The sequence below is a fragment of the Hypanus sabinus genome, chromosome 5, assembly GCF_030144855.1.
Source record: "Hypanus sabinus isolate sHypSab1 chromosome 5, sHypSab1.hap1, whole genome shotgun sequence".
NCBI lineage: Eukaryota > Metazoa > Chordata > Chondrichthyes > Myliobatiformes > Dasyatidae > Hypanus > Hypanus sabinus.
In genome coordinates this window covers 61,505,180-61,533,029 of record NC_082710.1, presented here as the reverse complement: position 1 = coordinate 61,533,029, position 27,850 = coordinate 61,505,180, and the positions used below count along the sequence as shown (strand labels likewise).

The 27,850-nt window shown below is 39.9% G+C and overlaps 1 long non-coding RNA gene across 2 annotated transcripts; it reads left to right on the top strand.

Moving 5' to 3' along the window:
• Positions 1-27,662, top strand: LOC132393705 (uncharacterized). Of its 2 annotated transcripts, XR_009512050.1 has the most exons (4): positions 1-141; positions 22,408-22,510; positions 23,951-24,020; positions 26,366-27,662. It is a non-coding gene; the product is annotated as an uncharacterized LOC132393705 (long non-coding RNA). The 2 variants fall into 2 exon arrangements; XR_009512049.1 differs by lacking the exon at positions 1-141 and having other exon boundaries at positions 22,266-22,510.
• Positions 27,663-27,850: the final 188 nt, after the last annotated feature.

Sequence of the window (27,850 nt, the reverse complement as noted above, 5' to 3'; positions counted from 1 at the left end):
CTGTCTGTCTGAAAGGAGGACAAGCATGTAAATTATGCCAGACATTTTGTGAACTCACATTTTCAGTACTGGAGGTACACACATCACTGATTGACTAAAAAGGAACGAAGGGGGGAAGAAAGAAGAAGGAGACCTAGCAAGGTCAGTAATCTTTCTGAAGGGAGCCAGATTGCTTCAAAGCCGACTGGTGTAGATTTGCTGGCTGCAATTTTTGTTTTTTGTCTGTTAGCTGGGCCAGACGTGGTGGGCAGGGAATGCTCACACACCAGTGAGTAGCTGAGAAATATTGATGAGAACAAAGTGCCTCGAACAGCAGTCATCGTGAAAACAAAATCAAAGAAAATGTTTTGATCATGATTTGTTCTAAAAAGTTCCTTATTTACTACAGAAAAGACCTAGTATCTGCTAATCCCATTACCTCTTCTGTAGCATTGAGATTTCTGTGACCAATGGCAAACTAGCTAGTTTCTACGTGTGTAAAATTTAGCTGGAATAATTACTAAAGTAATGGCCTCTTGAAGATATCACTGTTAAAAAGAAAGATGTTTTAATGGTTCACTTGATGCTTTGATTTGCAGTAGTCCTTTCAATATAATTGTTTACATAACATGTTTATAAAGCAATTGTAAATGTTCATGTCAGATGTCAAAAATGCACTAATTACAAAGTCTGTGCTAAATGTTTAAAGGTACAACCACTGATGTTAATCCATTCTTTCTAATAGTCTATGCTTTGAAATTAGAGAGGTCCTCGGCCTCTGCAACTTTTTAAAAACCTTTTATGAACATAGTTGTTTTTCATTTTGGTTTCATAATTCCTTTTCAAAATTATATTTAAAAAATATATTTGCTTTATTATCATTACAGTACCAGAACCACTCCCAGATTGTCTTCTGATTATTTCTTGTTAATACTAAATTAACCATTTAGAAATGTTTCACTGTAATTTGTAGAATAACACTTATCTTGTATCAGCATATACTTCCACCTAGACAATAACAATAACAATATGATACGTCATTGCTAATTAATGCTTCTATATTGTGTGAACATTGTCGATATCCATCCTTTATCATTTGCTGCAGTTTTGAAAAAGACAGTTAATTTTTCTTCTTGTTAAACTCTTTCTCACCTCTTGTATCTTTACATGTTAAAGTGCACTATTCATTTGAACTGACAGCTCAAAGCCCTTTAGAGTAAGAAAGTACACGAAGAAACAGTTTAACCTATCATAAAAACATCATAACATAATCATTTATGAACTACCCCATGATGTTATGCCAAACATTCAAAACTTCTGCCAAAGCTAGCACTGTTAAGATTATTTTAATTCAAACGAAATACTTCTTCATTGCATAATTATTTGTACTGCTTCCTTAATAGCCTAGAGGATGTTTTTGCAGGCCAAACTATCATAAAATGTGAACTAAATAAATGAGATTTTTTAATGACTTCCTTAGGTGCTGTTTGACTGCTTTCCAGTAGCTCCACAGGACCTCTTTCTACAGTGCTGGACCTTTGCCAGTATGACAATCAACAACTGAGCCCACTCTTCTGTTGGAGATTATTTCTAGAGTTTTTTTTTTATTAGGCAACAGGGTTATTTCTAAACTGAAACAGGATGTCCTGCTGATGTCTCAGGCTGTGAAAGGCTCCATTTTTTTCAGCTGTGCAGGCTCTGTAAAATGGCTTAGCTTAATCCTGGGTACGAGTACATTGCAGTTGCAGATTTCTTTTATAACAGGGATGAATGCAGGCTGGCATTATGGATAAGCTTTTGTGCCATGGCTCAAGCCACTTACAGCAATAACTCTACGCACTTTCAACAAGAACATGCATCACTGGCTCGCAGTTGTGACTGATAGTCCAAGAAATATTATCTCAGTCGATGTTTTTCTTTTGTCTATCATCAAAGTTCTAACATAAATTTTATGCAAGATTTCTGAGTGAATGCCCAAAGTTAAGATTCCATTAGTCTTCTCCAGAACTGGTAGTAATTAATGCAAGAGAAAGGAGTAAATAAACAGTTTCTCGAGTTAGTATATTACTATTTTTCTCACATATCATTATTTTCATCACTTTAAGTTCCAAAAGTGCCTCAGTCATTTTCAGCTGTAAAGACAGGATTCATACTTCTCCATGACGGCTGCCAAACATCATCTGCCTTGTGACTCACTGTTGAGAGACGTACTCATAGAAAATGACTGAGGAGCATTTTTTTTTTGTCCACACTGCTTGGGGTTAGTAGCCTATCCAAGAATCGATAGAAATCTTTCCAGTTATCAAACAATGGGTGGTTGTGAGTGACAAGAATCCCACAGGAGCAGGTCTGTCAGTGTCTGCCTTTGAAGTCAATACTGTAATGTGCTGACCCATAGAGAATCACATCATAATTGCAGGGCAAACTCATTGCAGTTGCTTCAGCTGTTTTGGCATATTCACTGAACCAAGAATAGGTGCACTGGCACTCAAAGTCTGGTAGATAGGTCTTAGCACAGTTGGGTTAATATGTGTGCACAACAGGAGCAACTCTATACAAATTATATGAATACTAGTGAATGAATTGTTCTTTGTGAATTTCTCCCCATCCCTCCTTCTCCAAAGTGACTTTTGTTGTACTTTATTCTGATTATGTAGGTTAGCATCAAATATCAGAGGTATTATTTTAAATTTCAAATGTCAAAATTCTGATTTTCTGGAAATATCACTTGTTCTGTTTGATTTACCTCGCAGTTGCAATATTGTCATGTGTGACAATCAAATCAGCTAAACCAAGTTTCAAAGTTGCAAATCAACACCAAATGAAAGTGTGTGCAACAGCTTTTATAAACACAAGGCAGAAAATGGTAGTACCAATGAAGCACCTAGGAGGAGGTGTTCAACATTAACAGCTTGATGTCCGATTAGTCATCAGTTTCAGGGAGTCCAGCTCAGCATAACATCCCAACATTCCACATAGTAATAAACTTCACAAGGACATTCAAAGGAACTCTCTAAGAAGTGCATGCAAAAATAAGTTGTGTGCACAAAACCAATATCAAGACTTTGTTAATACAAAATTCTTTCAGCTCCAATAAATATGCAAATTACTCATAAATCATTCTGGAATTTCAGAACCTAGAAATATCAAGTTAAAAGAGAAATTACGCCCAAACAAATGGAGTCACCAGTTGACTACAAATTACTTTCTTCCCATTTAACTGCACTTCCTCTGAAAAAGATGTTTTGTGTAATTCAGATCTGTATTGGGATTGTAACAAGAACTGAGCTGTTACAGGTGAAACATAGTCTCTGAAAGCCCAGTGTCACAGTTGCTCTTTGATTTATTATCTTCTGTGTGGCAAGCAGTGTCATGTATATTGTTCTTTTAAATAACATATATCAATGCGACTAGAACATGACACCCTGAATTAGTAGATCGGATCATGTGTGACAGTAGCAGTTTGATTCAAGTCATACAACCTGCCGATGGGCGTACCAGCTCGTCACCCAGCTGGGCTGAATTGGTAGCACGTCTGCTAATGATTACAAGAGTTTGCGAGTATTAGGCTCACTGCAGAACTGGAAAGTATCAAGAAAGCATGTTTTAGTGTGCTGCCGATGGAGTATTGAATTGTTGGAGATGTTTGTCCTTTGGAGAAAATATCAGAGATTAATGTAGAGCTTCAGTCATAATTTGACATGGGCAATTGGCTGGCCAATATTCAGTTTGTGATGTTCACCTACATAGGAAACCATAGCTGTGTAGGAAAAGTAATTCATCAATTTTGAAATGCTTCGGGACGTTCTGAGCAAATGAAAGATATTGTGTGGACGCATGACTGCCTCCAAAGTGTTAGTAGATTCAATGGGCTGTATAGTCTCTTATGAACCTCTTCTGTATTTTCCTACAATATGGAAAAAGACTGGTCTAGCCCACCAAATCTGGACAGCTCCCACAGCAATTCCATCAATCCCATTCTTGCAGTAATTCTCCTGAGATCTATTCTCACTCCTCTCCCATCAAGATCCCCACGAGGGGTAAATTATGGTGACCATAACCTAGTAACCTAGTAACCAGAAGGTCTTCGGAAGTGAGAAGGAAGCCTGAGCTCCCAAATGAAGCAGTCACAAAACTACTGTGTCACATAGTTCTCAGTGAATCAGAGGAGCATACCATCAAAAATAGTGTTGCAAGTTCAAGTCTGTTTATTGTCATTGCATAAGTACCAGGCAACTTAGTTTTTTGTAGTGGCGGTACAGCACTTTATAAACATAAATGATCTAAATTTCAATAATACATTACTTACGTGTCAAATTAGACAAAAACAATAATGGCGTGAGTGCAAGTTGAGGCAGAATTAGGGTTTCTCGGGCTGGCTCAAACCTTGGTGAAGAAGCTGCTGCTGAACCTTGAGGAGAAGGTGTTCAGGCCTGATTGCAGCAATGAGAAGGAAATGTGTCCCAGATGGCAGGGAGCCTTAACGATGGATGATGTTTCCCTGAGACATCACTTCTTGTTGACATCTTGAATGGTGGTGAGAGCTGTACCCACGATGGAACTGGCACTGGCCAAGTCCACCATTCTCTGGAGCATCTTGCATTCCTGTATTTGGAGTTTACACACTAGGCCATCTACTCCAAAAATGAAACCTCCACCTTTAGGGAGTAAAGGGCAGAGTGATGTTTAGGTAGTGAGTGATTGAAAAGTCAGAGTATTTGAAGGAATCTGGGTATCATTCTCCACAAATCACATAAGGTTAACAAGCAGGTGCTACATGCAATTAAAATGGAAAACAATATTATTACCATTATTGCAGCAGGATTTGAGTATAACAGAATATCTCATGAAAATTATGTGGTCTCTGTTTGGTTTGACCACACTGGAATGTTGAGTACAGATCTGGTTTCCTTTGCTATTGTTGTGATAGAGACATGAAGTGATGATTCACTGGATGTTTGCTGGTATTGGGGCATTTTCCTGTGAGGTGAAAGACTTTGTTTACAGAGTCTAGAGCCTAGAAGAATAAGAGGTGATCTCATTGAAACATATACAGTTCCTGCGGTGATTCACTGGGGGGATCCAGAGTGAGTGCACGGTTGTGCACTGGTTAGCACGATGCTCCATAGTACCTGTGATCTGGGTTCAATTCCCGCCACTGCCTGTAAGGAGTTTGTACGTTCTCCCCATGATGCGTGGATTTCCACTGGGTACTCCAGTTTCATCTCACAGTCCTAAGATGTACCAGTTAGTAGGCTATTAGTAAATTGTCCAGTGACTAGGCTAGAATTAAATCGGGGGGGGGGTTGCTGGGTAGCGAGGCTTGAAATGCCTATTTGACGCTGTATATTAATCAGTAAATCAAAAAATAAATAACACTTCCTTGGTTAGTTTGTGCAGAACAAAGTGTCACAGTCTTAAAATAATAAAATGGTGGGGTGTGTACCAGAGTGAATTTTTTTTTAACATATATTCATTGAGGAGCTGTGGGCTTTTGGCATTAAATTGCCAATCCCCAGTTGCCCTTGAGATAGTGTTGATGAGCTGCCTTCTTGAATCATAGCTGTCCTTGAAATGTGGCTCACTCCTGTTTCTAATGTCTTCAGCTCTGGAATTCCTGTTTTCACTCCTCGTCCTCCCTCACCAACCTCTCCTCCTATGTGAGGTTTGTTAAGTTCTTTTACTCTTTGACAGAAATTTGTGACCAGATTGCAATATTTCCATATGGGCCTTGTACATGTGTTTTGTTTAATTACCCTTGTGAAGTGCTTTGGGATATGGGAAAGACACTGTGTAGAAAACGAACCCAATGCCTAATGTGTAGAACCACTGACTTCTGATGGACAGCAGCTCCCAACACATCCAGCAGGAGGTGCTGAGAGATCATAGGGTCCGGCAGTCTGTCAACACATGGGGTAGTTACTGCTCAGCTTATCTCTGCAGCTCCTCTCCTTCATCCCAGCCTCAGTACAGGCCCAATTATTCTTACTTCCAAGCAACCACAGCAGAGATCTTGATCAAGCCTGTGGCTGCTGGCCACCTCCACAAACCCTACCGCTGTCCCAGTGCCAAGGCAACCTGGGTTTATCTGCAATAAATTGCAATGGAAATCTGCAGTGGATCCATGAGCAAAGCAGTTATTGCAGCTCTGCAGCAGTGCCTGTTCATTTGCAGGTGCTGCCTGGCCTGCTGAATTCCTTTGACATTTTGTGTGTTTTGCTTGGATTTCCAGCATCTGCAGATTCTCTCTTGTTCTTGTTATTTGGTGTCTTCCACAATCACAAGAGTACCACATGTTTTTTGATGTATATACTGCATATTCAAACTAAACTGAAGTAAAGGCAACAGTTTCTGAGACAAAACATGTACTGTGGTCTATCTAGTTACTATCTATACCAATTACTCCAATCCAGTTCCTTTGGGTTAGAATTGACCATTTTATGTTATAGCGTGATTTTGCTAAAAGAACACATTCTTCAAACTGTTGTAAATGCACCAATGAGTACCATTTTCTTTACAAAATGCACATAATTTCTGTGAGATTATCAGTAGTTCGGTTTACTTACAGAGATTAAAAGTAAAAAAGTTTCAGTATTGTATTTGGAGGATTTCAAAATCTTCTTCCTTTACACACCACAAAGGTAATAACCCTTCTCACTTCAGCCATAAATACACTCTCCTGCCAATAAATTCTGCAGAAGGTTGCTTCACAAGTGTAACAGCAAGACACACTAAGAGAGGATAAGAGTTCCTTTATCCCATTGGTCTCTTGAAAAGAAGGCAGGGAAAAGAAAAACAAGATTAACTTAGACTTAATTGGTACATAAGTCTAAGGTTTAATGCAGTACATGAATTTGTACAGTTTCGAATTTGGAAAGTTTGGACAGACAGGCATGTTAAACTTGATTACAACTGCAGGTCATTGTCTGCACCCCGTGACAATCTTTGCCCATCCATCTGCTACTTCCGAGTCAAGAGGACAGCTGTTGCCTTTCTCCACTTACAACTGTTTGGAAAAACTTCAATCTCTAGATGAAAGCCCACTGACTTTATAGATTGCTTCTTGGGAGCTCTACTTGACAATTTTTAATTCATTTTTAATAAATTATGTTTCAGTTGACAGAAAATTGTATGGAATAAATTGTATTTGCTGAGAATATTATACAGTACTTTAGCCCAGCAAAAGTGTTCCATTTACCCCATTTTCTAAGGTAGGAAACAAGTGAATTCTTGGGATTTCACAGCATCTCAAACTAAAAATGTGCATTTTAGCATTTTATATCTTTAAATTTGTATTTTGCCAATGTTTCATTTTGCAGCATTTTGTCTGCAACCATTAGATTGGACCCACAGCAAAAGACTTGCATTTTTACATGCATACTGAACAACTTTGTTTGTTTTTGAGGTGTGGGTTTGCATTTGTTGTCCATTGCCAATTACTTTAAGAAAAAGTGAGCAGCCATCTTGAATTCCAGTGAAGGTACCCCACAGTATGGTTATGCTGAGTTCCAGGATTTAGACACAACAGGAGTAACAAAATGGGACTGAGAGTGCAGACTACCTCCTGTACCTGATAAAGTGGTCACTGAACTTATGTTCATGGTCTTCTGCTGCTACAGTCCAACCACTTCAAGGTTTAACTTGTTTTGCACGCTCTTCTGCACATCACTGATTGTTAATGCAACTAACTAATCAGCCAATCACGTGGCAGGAACTCAATGCACAAAAGCATGCAGACATGGTCATGAGGTGGTTAATTGAGATACTCCTTTTCGTCAGCTTCAACCAGTCTGGCCAATCTTCTCTGACCTCTCTCATTAACAAGGTGTTTTTGTCACTGAACTGCTGCTCACTGGATGTTGTTTGTTTTTCTCTGTAAAGTCTAGGGACTGTTATGTGTGAAAATCCCAGGAGATCATCAGTTCTGAAGTACGCATACCTCCCTGTCCGGCACCAGCAATCACTCCATGGTCAAAGTCATCCAGATGACATTTCTTCCCCATTCTGAACATCAGCTGAACCTCTTGGCCATGTCTGAGCTCCTGCCACAAGACTGGCTGATTAGATATCTACATTAATGAGCAGGTGTAAGGTGTACCTGACAAAATGGCTACTTCCTAGTCAGAATCATCTGTGTGCTGCTGCAGGGTTTTAACCTGAAGCATCTACATTTTCGTTCCTCCCACCTGCTGAACTCTTTCAGCAGATTTTGATCTTCCAGACTTCAGCATTTACAGTTACAGTCTCTTGTGGCTCTCTCATGTGAGTGTATGATATGTGTTCTCTGTGCACTTCTAACATCCAACAAAACCTGTTCCTAAAGTCTATAGACAAAGACAGGAGTATGGTCCTAACTGAATTGTGATATTGTGGAAAGCTCAAATTCAGCAGTATTGGGCACCTGTCAAAGTGTTTTGGCCTTGATCACCTGTTCCAAATGCCTCCTCATGCCCTCTATCATGTCCTGGAACTCTGTGTTCCAGGGACCCAGTCTGGAAAGGGGAGAGGGAGGGGGAGGGGGAAGGGGAAGAGGAGGGAGAGGGAGGGTGAGGAGGAGAGGTTCAAAGGTTCTTTTATTATCAGAGCATGTATCCATATACAACTCTGAAATTTGTCTTCTCCAGATTGCTACAAAACAAAAAAGGAACATAAAAGTCATCCAGAGAGAAACATCAAACCCACCCCACCCCCCATACCAAAAAGAAACAGCATCATGAAATGGAACAGGAATATTGATCCCCAAAAAGCAACCCCTCCCCCAGAAGGTATTGACCAAGAGAACGTTGTACACTGGCACCATCTTGACAGGATTCAAGGAGGGGGGGGAGAGGGAGAATTTTCAGTGACTGAAGTGAGTTGCTGGGGTAATGTATGTGTGTGAAGACTGTTGGGTGAACTGGGCCAACAAGTGGCAACTAACGGGTAAGTTGTGGGGCTCAGAGCAGTGGCATGCCTGGTGTGGTGAGTGTAGTCCATTGTTAGCTCCTCCAATGTGTTGCCAGACCTCCTGGGTCTCGGTGTCTCTCATCACCACCTGCTGGATATGATAGACTGCAGCTTTCAGTCAGACAGGAGGTGAGAGAGACTGTGGGATCGGCAAATGGAGCTGTTATTGTCAGTGCTCAGTGATCAGGGTCCACCCCCCCCCCCCCACCCACTGCTGGGCGGCCACCCTGCTCATTCCAATCTATTCAGAGCAGTCTCATTGTTCATTGGGACCTCAGCGCAAAGGGCCTGTGGTGATGAGACACCATCTCCCTGTTGCAGGCCAGCTGGGTCCCATTGCAGCCTTGCATAGACTGTGGAAGTCCCATTTAATGAACGTATGGATGAGTGTTCAGACTCCAAGACCAAGAACATGTTAACAGTCAATGCTCTACTGACAGACACCAAGAAGTGCACTGGTCATGCCTGTGACTCCCTGCAGAAGGAGCATGTGGTATTCCTGGATACAGTAGGATTTCCTGGATCATTGCACACCTCACGTTCAAACGTGTTATAACTTGAAACTGTCAAGTGTGTGTAATATGAAGTAATGTAATATTGTAATCCTGTGATCCTATAATCCTGTAATATTGTAATCCGGTGATCCTGTAATCCTGTGATACTGTAATGATCCACTATCTCCTCCAAGTCTTTTCTCTGCATCTCCTGGATCTAGAAGGTCCCAGCACACAAGTTTGTTTGTTCAGATCTCTTCCCCTTGCAGCTTCAGTCATCAAGTTACATTGTGTTCATTTCTTCCCTTCCACTTTCCCCTCTGAATTGGATTGGACTTGATTCAAACTTGTTCTTAGTCTCCCATTCATTGACATTCCAGCAGACGTACAAAGTTCTGTTGTGTTTCCAAAGCTTAGAACAAATGCTGCAATTCTTTTTTATATTCATTTTCGATTGACCCTCCATAACCTTCTTTACTTCCTTTTACTGCGTGAACTGAACTTTCTGCTTTCCAGTTTGAACTGGGAGGTAAAAAGAAGTGAAACGTACTGTATTTAAATGAAAGAATATGAGCTGTGGATTGTTGCCTGACATAACTCCTTCAGACGTGCAAGGTGGGAAAGAGATGCACCTTGCAGATGGTGGCTCTAGGGTGTCAAGGGAAGTGCCTCTTATGTCAGATCTGCTCTTGTTGTCTCAGCATTTACATGGTTGGAGCAGCTGAATTTTGGGCCATGGTGAACCCTCCCAGAATGTTGAGCATTGAGTCAAGTCAAGTCACTTTTTATTGTCATGTTGACCATAACTGCTGGTACAGTACATAGTAAAAATGAGACAATGTTTTTCAGGACCACGGTGTTACATGAAACTATACAAAAGCTACACTGAACTACGTAAAAAATAACACAGAAAAAGACTACACTAGACTACAGACTTACCCAGGACTGCATAAAGTGCACAAAACAGTGCAGGCATTACAATAAATAATAAGACAATAGGCACAGTAGGGGGCAGTAAATTGGTGTCAGTCCAGTCTCTGGGTATTGAGGAGTCTGATAGCTTGGGGGAAGAAACTGTTACATAGTCTGGTCATGACAGCCTGAATGCTCTAGTCCTTTTCCCAGATGGCAGGAGGGAGAAGAGTTTGTATGAGGGGTGCATGGGGTCCTTCATGATGCTGTTTCCTTTGAGGCTGCAGCATGCAGTGTAAATGTCCGTGGTGGCGGGAAGAGAGTCTCCAATGATCTTCTCAGCTGACCTCACTATCCACTGCAGGGTCTTGCGATCCGAGGTGGTGCAACTTCCGAACCAGGCAGTGATGCAGCTTCTCAGGACACTCTCAATACAACCCCTGTGGAATGTGATGAGGATGGTGGGTGGGAGATGGACTTTCCTCAACCTTTGCAGAAAGTTGAGACACTGCTGGGCTTTGAATGATGGCAATGCCATTAAATGTCAAAGGTAGATGATTAGGTTCTCTTTGTGCTGATGGTCATTTCTAAGTATTGTCCTTGCTGATGCCTAAATGCTGTTTGGGGTCTTAACTGTATGTGGGCATGATCTGCTTCATTTGCTGATGATTTACCAATTGGACTGAACTTTGTATAATTGTCAGCAAACATTTCTATTTCTGACATTATGAGGAAAGGAAGGTAATTGATGAAAAAACTGGATAATTGGGCTTAGTCCATTGCTCTGGAGAACTCCTGCTGTGATGTTGTGGGATTGGTCAGCGACAACTCCAACAATCTTCCTTCATGTGAAGTACAGCTCCAAGCACTGCAGTGTTTTCTCCTGGATTCCCATTGGATTCAACTTTATCAGCATTCCTCGATGCCATATTCAGTCAAATAGTGTCTTGGTATCAATGGTGGTCACTCTCACCTCGCCTCAGAAATTCAGCTCTTTGGTTTTTGTTCGGACAAAAGGTTAAATGAGAGCTAGAGCCATGTCTTCTTGGCAAATCCCAAACTAAGTACCAGCAAACACCTATTAGCAAGTGTCATTTGATAGCATTGTTGAAGTTACCTTCAATCACTGCTTGGGCAATGGACTGGGCAGTAACTGGACTGAATGGATCTGCCCATTTTCTCCTGGACCACAATTTTCTTCTAAAATTTTATTGTCAGCTTTCACCGTGAATAGGGAGATATTTCTGCATGTCTTACAGAACATAGTTTTCGATCAGGGGTTGCCAGCCCCTTTTATGCCATGGACCAATACCATTAAGCAAGGAGTCTTGTGGATCCCAGGTCAGAACCCCTGCTAGATTTACCACAGACTTAGCAATCAGCAAACCTCACTAACTTTCCTAAACACAAGGTGCACTGCAGATGCTGTGGTCAAATCAAGACGTACAGAAAAGCTGGATGAACTCAACAGGTCGGGCAGCATCCGTTGACTGCTCCTTTCGACAGATGCTGCCCGACCTGCTGAGTTCATTTAGCTTTTTTGTACGTCTCACTAACTTTCCACCCTGTCAACATTGTACATTGTGGGAACGTAATGAAGAATTGCTGAAATGCTGATAAATGAACGTGGTTTGTCAAGAGGATTGAGTCCAGAGACTTTTAAAACCCATCAGAGCAGAGTAAAAGGCAGCATCTGTGATGAGAAAAAAAAACAAGAGTTGATGTTTCACGTCAATGACTTTTCATGAACTCACTTCATGCTTCATGACCTCATATGTTTGAAGGATGTCATCAATACTGGGCATGACAATAGTCACACACAACTGAGTGAAATTCAGATTGTGCTGGACTGGAGTCCTATCTATCGCTACAGTGCTAAATACTGAAAGTAGTGTATAATACTACAGCTTATTTCCTGCATCATCCTGATCTCATGTAGAATGGGAGTGTTTGACTTAAATTATGTTATGCTTTACTGCAGTTACACTGTAATTTTATAGAGTATTACTTAACTTAACGGCATTTAAGCAATTTTCCATTTTCCTTTTTCCCATATTTTGCCTTTGTTTCAGGAAGTTCTCTGTATTGCAGGGAAATAATGAAATACGTTAAGGAAATGAGCAATTCTGTATCAAATCTATCTCTACAAGTTTAATGAAAATTAATGACCCTTCGTAGTGGTATTATTGTTCCATTACTTGCTGTCAATGACAAAACAAAACAAATATGTATAAGTCCTTAAAGTCATGCTTCAATATGTTAAATTTGTTACTTAGCTGAATACAATTTTATAGCTCTCTGAACTATTTCATTGTTTATTTTGCAATAACATTTTATTACTCTTTTCATATTAAATATAAAGGAAAAACAGATGTGGAACTAAACCAGGAGACTTAAAAACGTGTACGATGCTTCACAATACATTTAAACAGCAACCAATTTCTGTTGACCGATATAGTCCTGTTACTTGTGGGGAACTTCATTAAACAATGTAGTAAGTTTTGGTTAATGAGATGAAGTTCACAAACGTGGCATGGTGCAGGTTAATGAGAGGACTGGGTGAGTCTCATCATCGGGCACTTTCAAATCTTTCTGTAGAAACAGAATGCTCTAATTTTAAAATGAGCCATAACAACTCAATTATTAATGTATTACAATGGCTAATTTTAATAAAAATTGAACTCCACTTAAAATAAGTTATTGAATATCCCATTAATTCTGTGATTCATGACTGCACAGAATAGTGAAGGAACAATTTGGATGGTATTGAGAATGTTCATGTTAAACTTCATGAGAAGTTTCTTCAGTTAAATTTGAAGAAACTTGGAGACCTTTTATTCAACATTTTCACATGAGTTGAATTGTCTTTTCCTAAACCTTACTTATATTATCCTTAATCAATTGGATGGCGGTTCGGAGTTATTGGCACTACTGTATATGTACTTAATATTATTCAATGGCTCATGTTGGTTAGTGTTTTTTTTGCGCTTTTTTTCTCTTTTTTTTCTTTTTACTACTTTGTTCATTAATGTTCTGGGTTTGAGAGGTTATATATTTTTATTATTACATATCTGAATGTCTATTTAAACTATTAATTATGTACTCTCAAACATTTTGTATTCATGTTTTATTTATGTTTGTTTAAAACTAATAAAAAGATCTAAAAAGAAAAAAGAAAAGAGAATGTTGGATCCTTAGAAGCACACAAAAGCCTAGTGTGGACAGTGGAAGGAGTGCACTGACTACCCACCCCTCAAACCCCTCCTGCCTCACCTGTGGCAGCATCTGCAGGTCTCAACTTGGCTTTATTAATAATTTCTGAATTGGAACAGAAGCACATCATCCTCGTCAACATGGGGCTGCCAAAGAACATTGAAAAAGAAGAAAAATAAGATTATATTAGAATATAATATGGAGTATATTATTATATTAATATATTATGAAAAGTCAATGCATGTGACAAGATTCAAGGATTCAAGATTTAAAGTACAATTATATGCAAAGTATACAATCCTGAAATTTGTCTTCCCCACAGACAGTCACAAAACAAAGAACCAACGAACCAACACGTTCAAAGAAAGATATCAAACATTAAACCCCACCACATACAAAAACAATCACACAAAAAAAAGCGAGGAAAAACACAGAATATAAAACACAAAATCAGTACAGTTCAGCTCAGCGCTTGTCTGCGGGGCACTATGATTCAAAAATCACCCAAAAGTAGTAACAGAAAAGAGTGGGCCAGAACTAGAGCACATCATAAAAACTGAATTAGAATCCAATTCTACATTAAACCTGGAACCTTGAACCGGAATCATCCGTCGACAACATCAAGGGCAAGCGAGATCACTCGAACACAAGGACCTTCCCTCGGGAGCAGTGACAGAGAGAAACTGAGAGATTACCACATGCAGACACCTTCTCTGGCAGCAGCGAGTGAGAGGCTAGTTGACAGTGCTGAAAACTCTTACGCCTTCTGCACCCACCTTGATGGCTTCAACACGTTAAGAAACCGTTTATGGAAAGGAGATGTTACAGCAACCAGTATTTCAGTGCTGATGTTCCTTTGGACTCCCCAGAAACATCTCTCTACTGCTTGGCTAAAGGAGGAAGGTGAAACCAAGACTTCATACTAAGACTGCAAGCATAATTGTTTAAGGACAAGGAATATATGATAGGGCTTTTTAAAATTCCGGACTAAAACTCAGATTTACTCAAGTTGAACAGAAACCTTCCATTTGTCCTTGACTGGGTCCTTACAGAAAAGACAAGCAGGAGTTATATAGCCTCCATAGTATCCAAGACATCTTCAAGGAGCAGTGCCTCAGAAAAGTGGCTTCCGCAATCAAGGACCCCCAGCACCCAGGGCATGCCCTTTTCTCATTGTTACCATAAGGTAGGAGGTACAGAAACCTGAAGGCACACACTCAGATTCAGGAACAGCTTCTTCCCCTCTGCTATCCGATTTCTGAATGGACATTGAACCCAATGCTTTTTTGAAAAATTCTGTTATTGCACTCCCAAAATGCTGGTGGAATGCAGCAAGCCAGGCAGCATCTATAGGAAGAAGCACTGTTGATGTTTCGGGCCGAGACCCTTCGTCAGGATTCCGTCAGTCCTGATGAAGGGTCTTGGCCCGAAACGTCGACAGTGCTTCTCCCTATAGATGCTGCCTGGCCTGCTGCATTCCACCAGCATTTTATGTGTGTTGCTTGAATTTCCAGCATCTGCAGATTTCCTCGTGTTTACGCTGTTATTGCACTACTTGTCTTAATTTAACTATTTAATATGCATTTACCGTAATTCTTTTTTTTTGTTTATTTATCATGTATTGCATTGTACTGCAGCCGTAAGTTAACAAATTTCATCACATATGCTGGTGATACTAAACTTGATTCTGATTCTGATAAAATTGTCAAAAAGTCCTTACCCCTGTTGCTCTGATAAGAATCTTCTTGCTGATATACTACATTGACCTCAGGTGCTCAGAATGTACTAGAGTTCAATTTAAACTGAAGTATAATAAGTTTGTCCGGCTGGTGGCACAATGACATCAGCACCGGACTCCGGAGTGAAGGTTCCCGAGTTAGAATCCAGTCGGGCCACTCCCGGGCACGCTTTCCATCCGTGCCGGGTTGAGCGTCGAGCTCGCAACTCGGCCTCGTTAAAAAGACACTGCACTGTGAGAGGGACATAGGGGACCACTCACAGAATCTTTCCTCCAAAACAACCACTTGAAAAAAAAGAGGTTGCCGAGGCACACAAAGAAAAAGTTTAAGTATAATTATTCTATATCCTTCCAAATACTAAGCCGTGCACTCAGTTTTCATAAATATATCGATGCTGGATGTGCTGCTGATGGTTTAATCTTTCTTCTGCAGAGAAGTTTGTGGTGTTCAGCTTGTATACAAATTTCTCCATAAGGAATCTGTTTGGTATATAACAGTTTCTCAATGCCTTGCATCATCTGCCATCAGGAATGAAGGAAAATTGCCAATGAACTTTGGTATTGACGTAAATGGCCCTGTGGTTTCAAGAGGGATGGTACGTTTGTCAAGTCAGCTTGTCTCACCGTGAACCTGTTGTGCTGTATTACATTGTGTTTTAGTGGGTCAACGTCTGCGAGCATGATATTAACCATTTGGATGCCAGTTCAGTTGGACACTAAATGCCATAGTAGAGTATGCAGGAACAGAGGGAAGAGTAGTTCACATAGTTCCTGAATCTTTTCCACCATTCAGTCAAATCATAGTAACTTATTTCTGTACATGTTTCCTTATCTATCATGTTTAAATACTTATGACTGAGCAAAAAATCTGTCAGAATCAAAGTTAATATTTAATTGCCATTTGCACAAGGCTTTGGTGAAGCACAGCAATGAGTTGCTGGCAGCAAGAACAACTACTAAGTACTTTATTAGTCCCACATTTCCTTGCTGCAATCAATAGCCAATAACTTCCCTTTCAAAGTCGAGCTTTTGAACTGCCTGTATGACCTGCATTTTTGAGGTGTGAACTGAAGTCTCAAAGGTGCAGGACAGTTGAGGTGTGGTGAGTACGAGCCAAATTGAGGCGGCCGGGCCCAGGCCCGAGAGAGGGGAATGAGCCAACGTTTGACTGCTGGAGTTGACTTGGAGGTGATTCGAAATGGCAGAACTGAGATGAGGCAGAGTCGAAGTGGTGAGGCCTGGCCCTCAGAGAGAAGGACAAGCCGAGGTTTGACTGAATTAAGCACTGAACTGAATCGAGGCAACGGATCCCGGGCCCAAGAGCATATCAAAGTGGCAATGCCTGGGTCCGAGAGCAAGGAACGGCCCGTTGTTTGGCTGATTTAAGTGCCGGGCCAAGGTCAGGTTGTCGGGGCCAGAGGCAAAGCGTGGGCTGGTTTTCTGCTCGCTCCTTGTGAGGTTTACCTCTCCTTGTGCTGAACTGAGGCTGGGGCCTGCGACTGACAGGCTCCTGGATTGGCTGTGACTGGCTTTGTGGCTGTGAACTCACTTTTGTGAACTTTAACTCTGAATGTTGTTTGCTTACTTTTACTGCTTGCTCTATTTTTTTCTCTGTGCATTGGGAGTTTGATGGGTTCTATTGGGTTTCTTTGTTTTGTGACTATCTGTAAGGACACAAATCTCAAGGTTGTAAATGTACTTTGAGCATTGAGTACTTGGTTCTTGAAAGAGCTACTGCTAGATTTCTGTTATTTTTCTTAATACAAGGCTCCCCTTTTTCTCCACCAGCCCTCAACCTTCTAAACTTTACAGAAAACAAAATCAGTTTCTATAATCAGTGTTTATAATTAAATCTCAAGATTCCAGGTATCATTCAGCTGTATTCACTCCAAAGTCAATATTCACAATGTATGAATACCTCTTACATCACAAATATAGTGAATTATGAATTGTTTCTGATACACAAGGAGATTGAAATATAAATAGTTAAACTTCTTCAGTACTAATATACTTTAATTTATTAGTTTGGCTGCTGAACTTTATGCTATGCAGTTCCAAAATGTTATCTTCTGAAAATAAGATGGGTTTCATGAAAGCACAGGATATGAGTACTGACTGCACAAACTGAAAAGCTTTTGCAGTTACTTCTTTGGGCAAACCACAAATGTTTCCAGTTATCCAGGCAAATGATAATGTTCTGGGTTCTTCTGCTTAAACAAAAGTCTGCACTACGATAATGACATGTAAGTGTAATAAAATGTGAGGAAATCCTCAATCACACAGTGAACAGTGAAGAAAATTTTCAGACACGAGAGATACTGCAAAGGCCAGTAATCTTGAACAACACAATCAAAACACTGAGTAAGCTCAGCACGTCAGACGACAACTATGGAAGGAAGGAACAGTTAGTGCTTCAGGCCAAGACCCTTAATCGGGTCATCAAATTTCAAAGTTCAAAGTAAATTTATTATCAAAGTATGTCACTGTATATCACCCTGAGATTCATTTTCTTGTAGGCATTCACACAGAAAAATGTACAGTAGAATCAGTGAAAAACTACACACAAAGATTGACAACCACCAATGTGCAAAAAAAAACAGTATAAATACAAATAATAATAATAAGTAAATAAATAATACTGAGAATATGTGTTGTAGAGTCCTTGAAAGAAAGTCCATAGATTGTGGAAACAGTTCAGTGTTGAAGTGAGTGAAGTTCAGGAGCCTGATGGTTGAGGGGTAATAACTGTTTCAGAACCTGGTGGCATGAGTCTGAAGGCTCCTGTACCTCCTTCCCGATGGCATCAACGAGAAGAGAGCATGGCCTGGATGGTGGGGGTCGTTGATGATGGATGTTGCTTTCTTGTGACAGTGCCCCTTGTAAATGTGTTCAATGGTGGGAAGGCCTCTTCCTCTGATGAACTGGTCTGTATCCACTACTTTTCCATTCTTGGCCATTGGTGCTTCCACATCAGGCCATGATGCAACCAGTCTGTATACGCTCCACTGGGCATCTATAGTAGGTTGACAAAACTTTAGAGGGCATGCCAAATATGCACAAACTATAGAGAGATTAGAGGCGCTGTCAAGCCTTCTTTGTAATGACACTATGTATTGATCCCAGGACAGGTTCTCTGAAATTATAATGCCAAGGAATTTAAAATTACTGTCCCTCTCCACCTCCAGCCTCCTGATGAGGACTGGTTCATGGACCTCTGGTTATCTCCTCCTGTAGTTCATAATCGGCTCTTTGGTTTTACTGATTTGTATGAGAGGTGTTTTGCATTGGATGGTGTTTTGCAACACCATCCAATCAGATTTTCAATTTTCCTCCTGTATGCCAATTTGGTGGCATTTTTATTCAGCCAAAAACAGTGATATCATCAGCAAATTTAAATCTGGCAGTGGAGCTGTACTTAGCCTCACAATCATAAATATAAAGTTTGTCAAGCAGGGGGCAAGACACAGCCTTGTGGTGTACCTGTGCTGATGGGGATTGTTGCCAATCCAAAATGACCGACGAGTGAGGAGATCGAGGATCCAATTGGACAAGGAGATATCAAAGCCTAGGTCGTGGAACTTATTGATTAGTTTCAAGGAGATGATAATGTTGAATGCTGAACTGTTGTCAATGAAGATCTCTCTCTCTGTGGGGGGGGGGGGGGAAGAGGCTGCTGGTTCTGGAGTCGGGTGACTTCAGATGGTAACAGCAAAACAGCAATCAGTTGGTTTCCTGTCTCACTGTGGAATGGGTGATATCTCTCTGTCCCTTGTTAGTGAGAGAGAGAGCCTCTCCAATGTCAAAGTGCTGGGTTATGGACTGTAGTTCTTGTTGGACTAAAGATCACTGGATCTCTGAGAGCTTTGCTATTTTTTGCTTGGTGAGTGGTGGGCACTGATGCTTCCTGTTGGGGGGGGAGAGAGAGAAGCACGATTGATGCTTTACTGCTACTTGTGTGTGGGAGAGGGAAGGGGGACTTTGGGGTTCTAACATTTTTCTGTCATTCATTCTTTGGGATGTTCCTCTGTTTGGACATCTGCATAGAGTACGAATTTCAGGTTGTGTACATTCTCCAATATTAAATTGAAGCATTCAACCACTGAAGGAGTATGTAACAGGTTTATGGGTATAGCTTCCATTTTAATTGTGGTCAACAAGCCATCCAAAGCAAATATAAAAATAAGCAGAGAAAGTATGACTTCAAAACAGACTGATTTCAGTCCACACCATCTGCTGGAACAAATGTTGTCTCAAATACACTTTACCTGAAAACTATGATGAGCCAGTTTCTTCTCATGCAACATCATGGGAGGTCGACTAGTATATCAAACAAACCCATACACATATCAAATTTATAATACTAATCTTTTACACGGGGGTTAATTCCACTCATGGGTTCAATCTTAGGGCGTGCAGTGTGGCTGCTGGTGAGATTTGGAGAAATATAGGAAAAAATACTGCATTTTCAAGGCAAAAAATAAATTGCTCTTTGATGCTCTGGGGGTGTATCACATATAATTCTGAGTTTATACAAGCTGCCATTAAACTCCTGTCCGGTGGGAAGCTGAATTTCTAAGATCTAAAGCAGCCTATTGGGGTAGTTAGGAAACTTTAAATTTTGAACAATTTTGTTTTAATGTTAAGGGGAAACAGATGTTGCTGCCTTTCTCTGAACATTAAAAACTGGCCAGAAAAATTTCAAACAACGGATGTGTGGATCTCTCCTCCTGTAATTGTCAGGAAGACTCAGATCACACTCAAATATAACAGTATAATATCAGCTTTCAAACAAGGTTGACAGGCGGGAACACTACTATATTAAATGTAGACAAGGTTGAAACTTTCTAATGCAATTGTGGCTTAGAGATGTAAAGCAGGAGGTAAAAGTCTGCCTGGGTCCTGTATGAAAATTGCCCTATAGATTCTAGACAGAAACCCAAATGACATGAGAGGCTGGAGTTCACCTGCCTTACATCTTTCTATTATCATTTATCATTCCATATTCTCTGGAATTATGGATAGGAAAGAAGAATACAGACTTTGAAAAATGTAGTTCCCATGAAAGATTATTAATTTTTGAATACTGGGCTTTTAAAGGGGATTTATGAGTTCTCAGCATTCCACAAGGTCAGGTACTTTAAGAAGAAATAAAACAAAAGCATTAATTGTCAAAGTAAAGAAAGAAACATTAACCCTGTCAAAGTAAGAGAACCTGTGCAGTAATGGTCTTTTTAAGATTTAAGGGATTAACACAAGTTAAAATAAAAGCTTTTGCAACAAAGAGTAGAAACAAAAATCTGTTTTATGCTTTTTGGGATTCAGTATCACTGTTGAAGTTCTGCTAATAGCATCTTATACCAGTTCTGCAAAACTAAGCCATATTGCTGCACTTAGCACACTTCAGACCACCCACATGGATGTACATACAAAAACCACATGTGTACGGAATGTCTGCTGTTAATGGAAATCAATATCAGCATTACAGCCCTATTATACTCTCAGACTGGCTCAGACAAAATCACTTGTTTCTTCTTTCAGGTACTATTAGCTAGTTTTATATGGTTGAATGTAAACACAATTTACTTGCTGGTATCTTATCAAAGAGCAAATAATGGTTGTTTGAAACCTTATACCAATTATTTATCAATTGATTTAATTACCTCTTTACACACTGTTTGTTGAGAGTACAAGATTTTTAATGTACTTCAAAATTTCTGATTTATTAAAAGTTGGTAACTCAAAACATGTGATAACAGATGGTAAGTGTCTCTGTCCTCTTGTGCCTCTTTATGAAGTGCCTCCAAAAATCTATTGCAACAATGAGACGTATTTGTCCAGGGAGAAAAACAGGTGGATTTCACTCAGAAATTGTACAGTATATTTTATGATCAACTTCTTTCAGTTAAGTTAATAATCTGGTTAACATGGAAACTGTCCTGTTTGCCTGGAAACTTTCCAGAGAGGCTGGAAATTTGTTATGTGGGTAGGTACTATATTCAACTTTGTGAAGTTCCAATGCGGCAGATCAATGTGGTAGTTTCAATCTGAATCCTGGCATCCAGGAACGAGGATGGCATATTGGGCGTTCTTTGTCTTTCCCTCATCCTCATATTCAGCGCATCAAAAGGTCACATCAGCTTTTCTACTTCAGATGCCAAAACGATACAGTTCAGAAACCCTTGCACACCAGTATGATTTACAGGGGGATTGGGTGAAGGGATTGCAATGCAAAACTGATTAAATGAGTAAAATCGATTCCAGATTTTTTGTGATAAAGGTATATGTTAGATTCTTATTTTGTGGCACCTTGATGTGGCTGTAATGGTCAGAGGGCGTATTGATCCCAAAAAATGTTTGACGCTCGTTCACTGAAAGTATACCGTATCAAGATTTATGCTTTCTAAATGTAAACAGGACCACCACCAGCAATTGATTTGGCACCAGACCTCACTGTAAATTACCAGTGGAACTTCAACTAAATCCCTTCTCTAAACATTAAATATTTTCCTTCTATTTGATCCATTCTATTTGCTATCCATTGTATTTGATAGTTTTCTGAAAAGTCAGCCATTATTTGAACAGTGTGTAATTGTTCTGAAATGTGAACATGTACAAAATTGGTATGTGAATGAGCAGAATAGAAATGGTGATCTTGCACCTGAGATATCGTATCATTACACAAATGTGAAAAGCTACCTGCCCAGAGTTGCAATGTTCCACTTTAAAACCAAAATGCAAATATAAAATAATTTTATTTCCTTTTGGAATATTTTGTTTCTTCTTGGAATCCATCAGATTTAGCACATTATTTAGCATCCTACCCCCTGCTAATGCCAGACTATGTTGAGACAGAAAGAGTTTCTTAAATGCAATTTGCAAAGATACCTACTGATCATCCTGAGCAACAGAAAAGATCAGTAAGTACCTGCTCTGTCTTAAATACTAGACACCATTCCATGGAACTAGGAATTGGTCATATCAATTGGCGTCTCAAATTGTGCCACATTTTCAAAACTTGTAAAAGTTGTTAAATTAAATTATTGCATGTGACAGGCATTGACACTTTTTGATTAGTTAAATGAGAGTAATCGATCTACAATTTCATTCCACTCTCTGTAAGAGCAGCAAACCTAATTGCAGAAGACATCTTACCTGTGGAGACAAATTATGCAACCAGCAAATGATTGATATCCCATCCAGATTCTATACTTCCATATGTTCCAAAAATGTAAGTAAAAATACACTTACAATTTATGCTATAGTAATACTCAGTACTTAAACATGCCTTTTACACTAAAATATGTTCTTGTGCTCAAAACAATTTTGAAGTAGTACTAACTCAAAAATTATGTCAGCTTTTTCACCTGTTTTGGACATTAGTTTTTGTGTATCTGTTTATCTAGCGTAAGGTCAGCAGATGAATCTTGGCAATTTCTGCATTTTGTTAAAATATTTGTACCCGTAAGTTTACAATAAAATGTATCAGCTCCAGAATTGATTAATTGCTGTAAAACTTTTTCCCATTGTTATGCATGTTTCATGTCTATATCTCATCAACTTATATTGTTCAGGGTGATCAGTGTAGCTTTTCCTGGAAGATTCTGCATAGAAACTGCAATTCTAACACTAAACCTCTCTGTTATATTCAATCCAAGTTGCTAAACGTAAGGAGATCTGAAGGAGGTAGGATGAGTTCTTCTTTCTATTAAGTCTACAGGGGCCAAAATGAAATGAATAACTGTAAATCAACATGGGCACATGTCAAAACTGGGGGGAAAAACCTGGGGTATTCTGCTTCATGGAATCTGAAATTGATACATCATTCCACTTAACCACTCAAACTTACAAACATTTGGCATGAAGTTAAGAACTTTACTCAGGAGGGCCACAGGATTACTCTTTCATGAAATGAACAAATGTAATACATCTGTGTTACAAGGAATGTTGAGCCAGGAAAACAGCTTTACTTTCAACTATTAAAAATAACTCTGAAATGCTTGCTATTTATATTGGTTCCCTGCAACAGAAAATATTCCACCAGTCAACACTAATAGGTCTCCGCTTCATCAAAAACATATGGGAAAATTTCCACATAATTGGCAAATTCTGATGGGAAAGAGCAATTTAAAAACAAATGGGAATTAAATACCTGCCTTTTAATTGGCAAGAGGGACTTGTTCATTGTTTTGTTTTATTTGACAAATAATGCACATCTTAAGTTCTAGCTGACTGCTAGCGCTAATATGAGAAAATGGAACCATCACATCACATAACACACTTTGACGTTTTAAGGAATGTGCTTTCCTTCTCTGAGTTTTCTTCTCATTAGCAGGATCAGTTACTACGTTAATATCTGCAGCCAGTTTCTTCTGTGTATTATTTCCATTGAAATCTTAAGTGTGTTTGAAAAGAATGTATTTTTAAGTTTTAAGCTAGGAAAAGTTACTTCCTCCCACCCCCATCCTTTGCATTATTGAGTTTTCTGCTCAGTTTGTGCTGTATATTACAAATTACTGCTGTATTTTATTGCAAATTAGTCTATTTATTGTTTCATTAACTTTTAACCAAATTTCTGTATTTTTAAGTTCAGCTTTCTTTATGTCGCCTACTAATTTGCAGTCCATTGATTTCAAAGAACAAGTGTAGTTTACAGAGTTTTTCCTTACAGAAAGTTTCTCTGATGGGATACCTGCAAAACCCAGGGGAGAGGAGGATTGATTTCACTGGTAGCTTTTGAGGTAAGTGTACATAAACACTATCACTTGGATACCATCTGAAATTTCTTCAAAATGTATAAACTTCCTGGAGCTGACTGTGACAGACATGATAGTTGACAATAGCAGATAAAGTGAATCCCTTTGCCAGCACTGACCCCCATGGCACACCACGAGTCACAGGTGCCTAGTCCAAGAACCAACACTCAACCATCAACACCTGTTTCCTACCACTGAACCAACTATGAAATCAACATAACCCTCCAAATGACTTAGGCTATTTATTCCTTTCCATAGATGCTGCCATCTTGCTGAATTCCTCCAGCATTTTGTATGTATTACTAATGAGACGTCTTGTCAAATACTTTGCTAAAGTCCATATACAAACATCCACTGCCCTATCCTTACCTGCTGTCTTGGTTACCTCCTCAAAGAGCTTCAAGAGATTTGTCAGCCACAGATTCACACACATAAAGCCTCGCTGACTGTTCTAAATCAGACCTTGCCTCTCCAAATGTTGGTAGACCCAGTCCCTCAAAATTTCCTCCAACAATTTACCCACCACTGATGTCAAACTCATTCTCCTGCAGTTTCCTTGTTTCTGCTATCATTTCTAAGTAATGAGATTACATTAGCTATTATCCAGTCCTCTGGAACCTCACCTGTGGCCAGAGATGTAGTAAAACCATTTGCGAGGGCCTTCACAATTTCCTCTCTAGCTGCCAACCAGGTTAGGCCCTTGAGATTTACTCACCTTTGTGCACTCAAGGCTCCACTGCACTCCTCAGCACATAACTCTTGCAGTCTAGAATGGGCAAATAACCAATATTCACTTGCATCTCACCAAAACCTCCTTCCTGCTAATCCTTACGTGGTCCATGGCGTTGCCTCACTTTTCCCATATTTCCTTAGCTTCCATTGTTTTCTTCACAGAAAAAACTGCAGAGAAATATTAATTTAAAAAGATCTCCTACTCCATTTGCTGATTTTTAAGGGGATTTTTATTCTGTCCTTAGTCACTTATTCTTCATGTACCTATAGAACCTTTTGGGATTTCTCATCACCTTGCCTGCCAGATCCTTCTCACATGCTCCTCTTAACTTCTCTCATAAATGCACTCCCACACTACTTGTAGTCATCAGAAGATTCACTAGTTCCTAATTGCTTATGCTCAAGTGTACATCTCTCTCTATTGCTTAATCAAGCCCTCATTATCTCTCATGAAGCAGGGTTTGTGAAATCTGCCAGCCTTCCCCTTCACCCTAACAGGAAGATACAGGCCCTGAACTCTTGACATCACATTTTTAAAGGCCTCACACTTGGCAGATGCTCCCTTCCCTGCAAACAATCTTGTCTAACCAGTCTCCACAAGATCCCACCAAACGGTTCCAGGCAGTGTTCCATTCCTTGCTGCGCTTTGTAGTACAGTGTCTGAGGTAAAACACCTGTGACCACAAGTCTATCAGCTGTGACCAACATGGGCTATCCTGCAGGAGTAAGAAAAGTCCATCAAAACCATTCAGCAGGATGCCTCATTTTCAGAACTCACTGACAAGCACCAAGACCTCACTTGGCTGGCAGTGAGAGCCGCTCTCCACAGCAGATCCTTCCTGCATGCTCAGACTCTAACTTCCCATGCGCATTGCTCTCGAGAGGGCTGCAAGGAGGATGAAGCCATTGTTCAGCTTTGGGGAGAAAAGGTGCAGGGGTGCTCTGCATCCTGCGCAGCTGCATGACAGAAATTTCAACCTCCACACTTTTCTCAGGGAAGCATACGGAGTCAAACATTGTGTGCTGCTGGAAGGCCATTTGTGAAAGAAGTCTAGTTTGCCAGAGGTTTATTGATTTGTCAAAATGCAAGTGAATCTTGGTTATTTGCCCATTCTAGACTGCAAGAGTATGTGTTAAGGAGTGCAGTGGAGCCTGGTGCAAAGGCCATGGTCTTGGTTCTTACTGACGCTAGGCCCTGAGGGCCACAATAACCTCGCAAACATTCAAGAGTGTATTGTTTAAAGAGGGAACACGAACAGCTTTGACACGTTATCTTACAATGCATTGAATTAACGACTGATAGCAGAGATAGACATGATTTGATTGCATTTAATGTGTACATTTTGAAGAGTGTACATAGATCCTTTCATACTATCAGGATGTCTGAAAAGTCACTGACTTTAGAAATACTAGCAGCTCTGCAGGCAAAAGCACTGGAATAATGTACAGGCAAAGCCCCACACACAGAAAATTAAATCAATGTGTTGTATTGGCTATGGCATAAGTTGAGTATGTGTGGAGGATGTTCCCATTCATCTTTTCCATCCAGCAGAACAGGAAGCTTCACTATCAATTTAACATACTGTATTATTCACCAGGGGCCGGCTGGTGGTGTAGTGGCATCAGCTCTGGACTTCGAGAGTTCAAACCCAGCTGGGTCCCAACCTGGACGGAAGGTCTACTTCCATATCTTGCCATGAAACATGGTCCATGGGGTCACAAGGAGTTGGACACAACTTAATGAATTGAACAACAACCACAAACTATTCACCAGAAACTTTTGTATATTCCTTGAAAGGAAGAGAGTGGACTTGAAGTAAAAAGATAATCCCAAAAAGCCCGACCTCCAGAGCTGCCCGTGTGAAGTTTACAGGTTCACCCATGTGAGTACCTGGGCTGCCCCCAGATGTTTTGATTTCTCCTCACATCTCAGAAATGTGCAAGTATAATTGGCCATTGTAAATTGGCCCTGTGCAAGGATGAGTGGTAAGAACTGAGGGGAAGCTTGTGGGAATGTGGCAAAGAATAATACAGAATTAACATAAATAAATGTTTGGCCTATTGTGTCTGAACCAACTATCTGTTAACGAATATGCTATTTGTCTCTGTGGAAAACAGAACAGAGTGGAGCTTGTACCTTGGTGAGGTGACAGATGAATTTTAAATGTGGCCAGGTGTAAAGCAGCAGAAGGAGGGAATCACCAAGTCAGCCAAGAGATTGGCCAAGCACAATGGAAAAAATAATGATTAGCTGAAGGTTGAAGTGGTGCAAGTCAGGGAGAGGACTTTGGTGCATTGAGGCAAAGTTGGCAATAACCACTGCTCCTCAAATATGTCTCTATTCAGCAGAGTAGCCATTGGTCATGCAATGCAATGTAATGTAGAATCAGGGAGCAAGGTAGAGGACACAACAAAAGAAACATCTTGGCACTGAATTTGCCAAGAAATTAATGATGGTCCAGAAATTCATTAGGGCTGCGATTGGTGCTGTAGACATATTCGAGTTCTGAGGCCGGTAAGCTTGATGTACACCTTTAAGAAATGCAGCTAACCTAGCAATCTAAAGTGGGGAAGTGATGAACAACAAGTTGTAAATCACGAGAATTTGCCCTAACACTGGTATCTGCAATTTGCAATAAAAGGAACTCACTGCTAAAACAGAGCGAAAACAAAAACTGCAGCTGTTAGAAATGTAACAATTTGATTCAAACTGGGGGAAATGGTTTAACTACATAATGCCTCGTAGGCCTGATTTTATTCTCACAAATCAATGAATATGTTGTAAAAAAAGATCACTCCCTACTTGTACATAGTTTTTTCCTTTTGCTTGTTTTTTCTTCCCACTCTATAAATACTATGTGGAGATTTGTGACATATATGATTATATGATATATATGTACAATGTCTGAAATACATCTTATGGAAATGTTTGTTTGATGATGAACTTCAATAAAAATAAATTACAAAAAAAAAGAAATCTGAAATGTAAACATATTATTCAGGAGGTGTCGTAGCACTGGTAAGATAATGATCTGGGTCCAAGAGTCTATCAGAACTGGGCAAGAAACAAAGCAATGAGTCAG